This window comes from Magnolia sinica, chromosome 18 (genome assembly GCF_029962835.1).
Source record: "Magnolia sinica isolate HGM2019 chromosome 18, MsV1, whole genome shotgun sequence".
Classification (NCBI taxonomy): domain Eukaryota; kingdom Viridiplantae; phylum Streptophyta; class Magnoliopsida; order Magnoliales; family Magnoliaceae; genus Magnolia; species Magnolia sinica.
The window spans coordinates 69,596,422-69,602,934 of record NC_080590.1 but is presented as its reverse complement, the minus strand read 5'-3'; positions in this window follow the sequence as shown (position 1 = coordinate 69,602,934).

Here is a 6,513-nt window from a genome sequence, read left to right as displayed (position 1 = left end):
TCTTATTGACTGGCTGGGAATCTATTTCCCTTGGACTTTTGAAGCGCCGGAAAAGGCATATGTTCATCCTGCACACCTTCCGCTCTGGTTCTTCCAACAAAGGGCTATGGCCAAAAGATCATACAATTGGGTAGCCAACAAAATATGAGATACTGATCAAGTGGACTTCTTTCAATTCTGTCTCCATCGATATATCGAGGATACCGACATGGTGGACCAGGGAACACTTACTATGGTAGAAAGAGCTTTTTTCCTCTCTATACACTCTTACAGCTTACCACTTCGAGAAGGAACAGAATTTTGGCGGGAGCCATACTATCCCAATCGCTTCGCTCGCCAATTTGGCTATGACCAAGCCATTCTAGAAGACTACGGATTGGTCACTAAAAGGATGCGTTATTATGGCACCGGTCCTATCAATTAGGCCATGATATGGAAACAGTTGTTGGGCGGCCATGTTGACTCTTTCTTCATAATCCCCGGTTGCGATCGCACAGTCCGTACTTCTTATAGCTGGATGTGGTGGTGGGATCACCAGTCTTTCTTGGTCAACAACTGTCTATCAGTGGATTCACCCATCTGGCTTCACCCACCTAGGCTAAGGGGTAGAAAACTTGAAGACAGAATTGGCTATATTCTGGAGAAGAGCCACGCATCTCATCACGATGAAATTTGCAGAAAAATATCGCTAAAAGATCCAATTCGAGAAAATAAAGCTATTGATACTTTGGACAGCTGGATTGCTTACGGACTCTTGACAGAGTTTGAGCAAGTCCCTAGTGAATTTGGTGACCTGGTCACAAATGATGCTGAAAGAACATCCTCTCTTATTTCGGTAGAAACTATTGCAACTCAGCATGAACTAGCTCCTCCTTTGTAACCTACACCTCCTGGTTCATCATCTCCTATGACCAGGTCTCGAGCGCGCTTGCAAGCGTCACAATCTGTTCCTCAGGAAGGAGGTAGATAGGCCTCTACATCCCCTTCAGTCCTAGCTGATAAAGAGCCTCAACTAGAAAGCAATCGAGTCGCTTCTTCTAAAGGAAAGCAAGTCATGATTGAAGGGGTAGGCGAAGAAAACTTAGGGGACGAAAGCTTGGCTTCTTCGTCGGAGGGTACTGCATCTGCCGAATACGAGGATGATGAGGACGGCGAAAATGGCGAAGATAAAGTGATGATTTTGAGGAAGGAGATGTAGGGGAGGATGTTGCAGAAAATGTTGACAAAGAACACCCTCCTATAGATTCTGAAACACTTCCTAGTACCAATATTCCTGCAAAGTCTCCTGTGATAATAGAGGAGGAAGAAGAACCTTTAGATTATGGGGAGTATGGATATTCACCAGGTAAGGGCATTTTTAATTATGTGTATATATATATATATATATGATGATGATAGTTATCACATTATTATTATTATATCCTTATTTCAGGTACTCATGTTGTTAATGCTAGGACGGGTGATACTCCTCCCATGAATCCTCCTACAGCTGCACCGGTAATTTCACTGAGGGTTCCTCTGGTTCCCTTGGTAGCACCAAAAGTAGTGGCCCACGAAATTATCTTTCCAGTAGAAACTATTGATTTGCCCACTCCAACTACTAGAGACTCAAGTACAGAGACCAGAGCGCCTTCTTTCACTGACATGTTAGGGGATGGCTCTTCTACAGTTTAAGAAATCCCACCTCCTATTAGTCATACTTCTGTGGCAGGTATACATACATTGATTGTTTTATCAAGAGCTATACATCTTCGAACTTTTTAGCATTATTTTGAATTCTTCCCCTCTTTATACTATAGGAACTCCTCATTGCAGTGGGGCAGCAAGCTTTGAGTCTGTTGCCACTGCGTCTGAGCTACTGTCATTCGCAAAGATTCCCGCACATAAGATGCTTTTGATGAAGAATTCTCTGTCAGCAGTAGCTCACATTTTCAAAGACCCAGAACAATGGTTAGACCTGGATATTGCCATTGAAATTCTCGAAAGTTCTGCAAGGATGGAAAAAATCAACATCTCCACTTTGCGTGATTCTCTTTTCAAGTTCCGCGATTCAATAATCTCTCTAGCATCAGCAGAGAATGTCACAATTGCTCCTGAGATCTTGGAATATGGGAAGCAGTTGACTTTGTCCAAGGAAAAAGCTTCACTTATTGCTTCCGCTATTTCTGAATTTGACCAAGAACAATTAGCTCTTCAAGAATAGCTGAAGACCTATACTGATGATAGAGTGATTATTCGGGACCGCATCGCTGCTCTGAAAGAGGGGATTTCACAGCTAGAGTTGAAGGATCATGAGAAGGAATCATCCATAAAGGAGATTGAGGAAAGGATATAAGTCAATATTCGGTCTACTAATGCTGAGAAATTTGAACTACTCAAGAGCAAGGAGATGATCACGTCATTGGAGAATAAGCTGGCTGGTAATCCTGATCAAGCAAAGATCATTCTTGAGGAAAAGTCAAAACATGTTGCAGCTCAAATGCAATTGAAGGAGGACTTGCAAAAGTTTATGGGGATAGTGGGAATTGTAGAAGAACTTTAAACATGTAATTTTTTTTTGTGTCTATATTTTGAACAAGTAATCTCTTTTGATTCTTAACATATGAAGATATAATAATATTTTGAGATTTTTTTTTCTTCTATGGATTTCTACATCACAGATCATTTTAAGCACATTCATCTATATAATAATCTTGGCATATCATTTAATGAGGAACCAATATAAAACACTAGCATTTTATGCTTGTCAATGCGGGATTTTCTATATGAGGAACCAATATAAAACACTAGCATTTTATGCTTGTCAGTGCGGGATTTTCTATATGGTTTTCTTTTTAATTGGCGATACTAAGTTTCAGTTTAGTCAGTTACACGCAGTTTAAGCTCTTGAGTAGTGGAGCCCATGCAGTTTTTTAGACTCTTGAGTAGTGGAGTCAGGTCTCACATGATGGTCTACGTAACTCTTAGGAGTTCACTGGACTTCTCACAGCCTGGTGAGTTCACAAACTGTGATCCATTAGAAGGGCCCAGTGAAGCTACTAGGGCCGTGAACTCGGTTGGAATTACGCACAGGGTTGGCCACAGTAACTCTCTAGCGTTCACGGGGCTCGGAAGGCTTCCTTTGGGGTACCAAATCTAGGGTCGTCAGTCCATCAATGAGTAGGTTTAAGCCCTTCCTCACGAGTTAATACTGAAATCAAGCCAGAGATCTGGGGGGACTTACGCATGGTTGGCCTATCTATGGACATGGCCAAAGAGCTCACACTGTAGCCTGCATTTTCTTCGTCTGCAAGGTCAGACCCATTCACGGGAGGGCATTTTACTCCGTTCCCCTTGATGCTATCGGAAGCTATACAGACTGCATTGGTCTCATGCGTCACTGGCCATTGAGGACTTTTTGGCCTTTTAGGCTTTTAGTCGCTGGCTTCATCCGCTACCTGCATGGGTATGCATATGATGGCTTTCACGGGCTTTTTAGGGCCACTGGCTTCTCATTGCTACCCAAATGGTGAAAGTGATAGGCCTGAAGCGTAGTTGGGCCTTTTAGGGCTTGGCTAGGCTGCCTTAAAAGATAATAGTAGGTGGCCATCGTTGTAGCAAGGATGATAGACATTTCTGATTGAGATTGATACATCACCACTTCTGTTAATATCATCAACGGTATTCATATGTGTTATTTATAATATGTCAGCTTAGTGATGATACCAATTTCAGCAGAATTTTGCAGGACTCGCTTGTTGATGATGGTCACTTTCTTTTCGCAATGCTTGTTGGTACACAGTCTTGATGTGCTTGCAAATTTCTTCTTTATTCATTCATCTAACAATACATAGTCGTGATGGTTGCCCCCTTTTGATATAGAATCATTATACTGATAATATTCTGGAGCAAAATCAGCAGTATCTTCAGGGACGATATCTCTTGATGAAGAGCGCATTGACCGGTATACTGATACCTTGTCCATCTTGATCCACGACTCTATATGCTCCATTGGAGTACACTTCTTTTATTATATACGGCTCATCCCATTTAGGCTCGAACTTTCCCCCTGTTCAACGGGTGACCACTATAGGTCTTTTCAACATCAGTACCATATCCCCTTTTTTGATAGAGCGATATTTAACTTGTTTATCAAAGGCAGCCGATATCCTTACCTGATATGATTACAATTGTTGTTAAGCTGCCAGCCGTTTCTCATCAAGCAAATCCAGTTCTTTCAGTCTTATTTTTGCATTTTCATCATCTGTAATGGATGGTGTACTGCCACTCTGAGTGATGCTACTTGTATTTCAATTGGAATCACTGCTTCTATGCCATATACTAGCGAATACGGTGTTGCTTTTATTATTGTCCAGTGAGTAGTTTTGTATGCCCACAATGCTTCTTGTAATTGTTCATCCCAATCGTGCTTGTTTCCTGTCACGATTTTCTTCAGTATCTTGACTATCGATTTATTAAATGCCTTTATTAATCTATTGGTCGGTGGATAGTAAGCTGTTGAAAACAAATGACGAATGCTGAATTTCTGACACAGCTTTTCCATGCCTCTGTTTTTTAAGGGAGTGCCATTATCTGTAACAATTTTCTTTGGAATACTATGGCGGTATATTATTGCGTGTCGGATGAAATTAACCACATCTATCTCCTTAAAATTTCGTAATGCCACTGCTTCTGTCCACTTGGAGAAATAATCTGTCGCTGCCAAGATATACTGCTTTCCTTTGGACAAAGGTGGATTTATAGGACCGATGACGTCAAGTCCCCAGGAAGAGAAGGGCCAAGAGGCAACTGACTGATGCAGGTCTTCTGGAGGAATGTATATAACATCCCCATGAATCTGACACTCATGACACCACTTCGCATAATCTATCGCGTCTTTAAACATGGTAGGCCAATAATACCCCTTTCAATGTATTCTATGGAAAAAATTTCGGCTAGCTTGATGTGCCCCACATTGTCCAGAGTGTGCCTCTCACAACATCTGGTCTGCTTCTTCTTTATCTAAGCAACGTAACATCATCCTATTGTAAGATTTTCTGTATAGCACTTCACTGCATGTGATGAATTTGCTTGACCTTTGCTTGATTTGATGTCTCTGCACTGGATCTTCTGGCAGGATATTATATTTGAGATAATCTATGAAAGGCTGGCGTCAATCATCTGTCATTACCTCTAAACACGATATAGGAAGTGTCTCCACAATTTCATCGATGACCTCTGAAGATGGTAAAAATCTCTTTTCTTATATAGTCACTTAGAGAGGGCTTCGATTTGGGCAGGAGAGAGCTGCTGCCAAACTGGCCAATGCATCTACTCTTGCATTTTTAGACCATTGTATATGTTTGATTTCGACATGACAAAACTGCTGTAGTAGTTTCTGTGCTTTTCGACAGTATGGTAAAAGTTCTTACTTTCTTATCTCGAATTCAGTCGTCAATTGATTTATGATCAATTTAGAATTTTCGAAAATATGTAGCGTTCTTTTCTTCATTTTGTGAGTAATTTCCATTCCAATGATGAGGGCCCTATATTCGGCCTCATTGTTTGTGCACATAATTCCCAACATGAAGGAATAAGGTAACAAATCACCTTGAGGAGTAATGAATATTATTCCTGCCCCTGCTCCCGATGCCCGAGAAGCACCATCAAAATACATCTGCCATGGGCTTTGTGACTCAGCCTTCATAACTTATTCATTTGGAAAATCATCGCTGATGACTTCACATTCTACTACAGGGTGCGCTGCAAGGAAGTCCACACTACTTGTCCTTTTACCGCTTTTGTCGGCTCATATGTAATAGTATATTTTAAAAGTAACAGCATCCATTTGGCCAATCTCCCAAACAACATTGGTCTTGTCATAAAAACTTTATCGGATCTACTCCTGAAATCAAAGTTATATCAGGGGAGAGATAATAATGTCTCAATTTTTGTACTGCAAATATCAGCACCAGACATTCTTTCTTGATTAGAGAGTAGTTTCATTCTGCACCCATCAGATTTTGGCTTAAATAGTAAAGAGCAGTCTCTTTCCCGGATTCATTCACCTAAGCCAACAAAGCTCCTAAAGAATTCTCAACTACAAATATATACAAAATCAATGGCTTCCCTTTTATCGGGGTTGTTAATACCAGCAGTTGTTTCAACAATTCCTTTATTGAGTCAAACGCATTCTGAGAGGCTCGGTCCCATATAAATTTTGTACCTTTCTTCATCAGATGGGAAAATGGCTGGCCTCTCCCTACCAGATTTGAAATAAAATGGCGAATGTACGCCAGCATTCCTTGCAAACTTTTTAATTCTTTTAATGTCTTCGGTGGCGGCATATTTTGAATGGTTTTGACTTTCCCTAGATCGATCTCAATGCCCCTATTTCGGACAATAAAAACAAGAAATTTTCCCAAGGACACCCCAAATGCACATTTAGCTGGATTCATCTTTAGCTGTTTCTTTCTAAGTCGACGAAAAACTGATGTCAAGTGTTTGCGATGTTCCTGATGATCTCCTGACCTA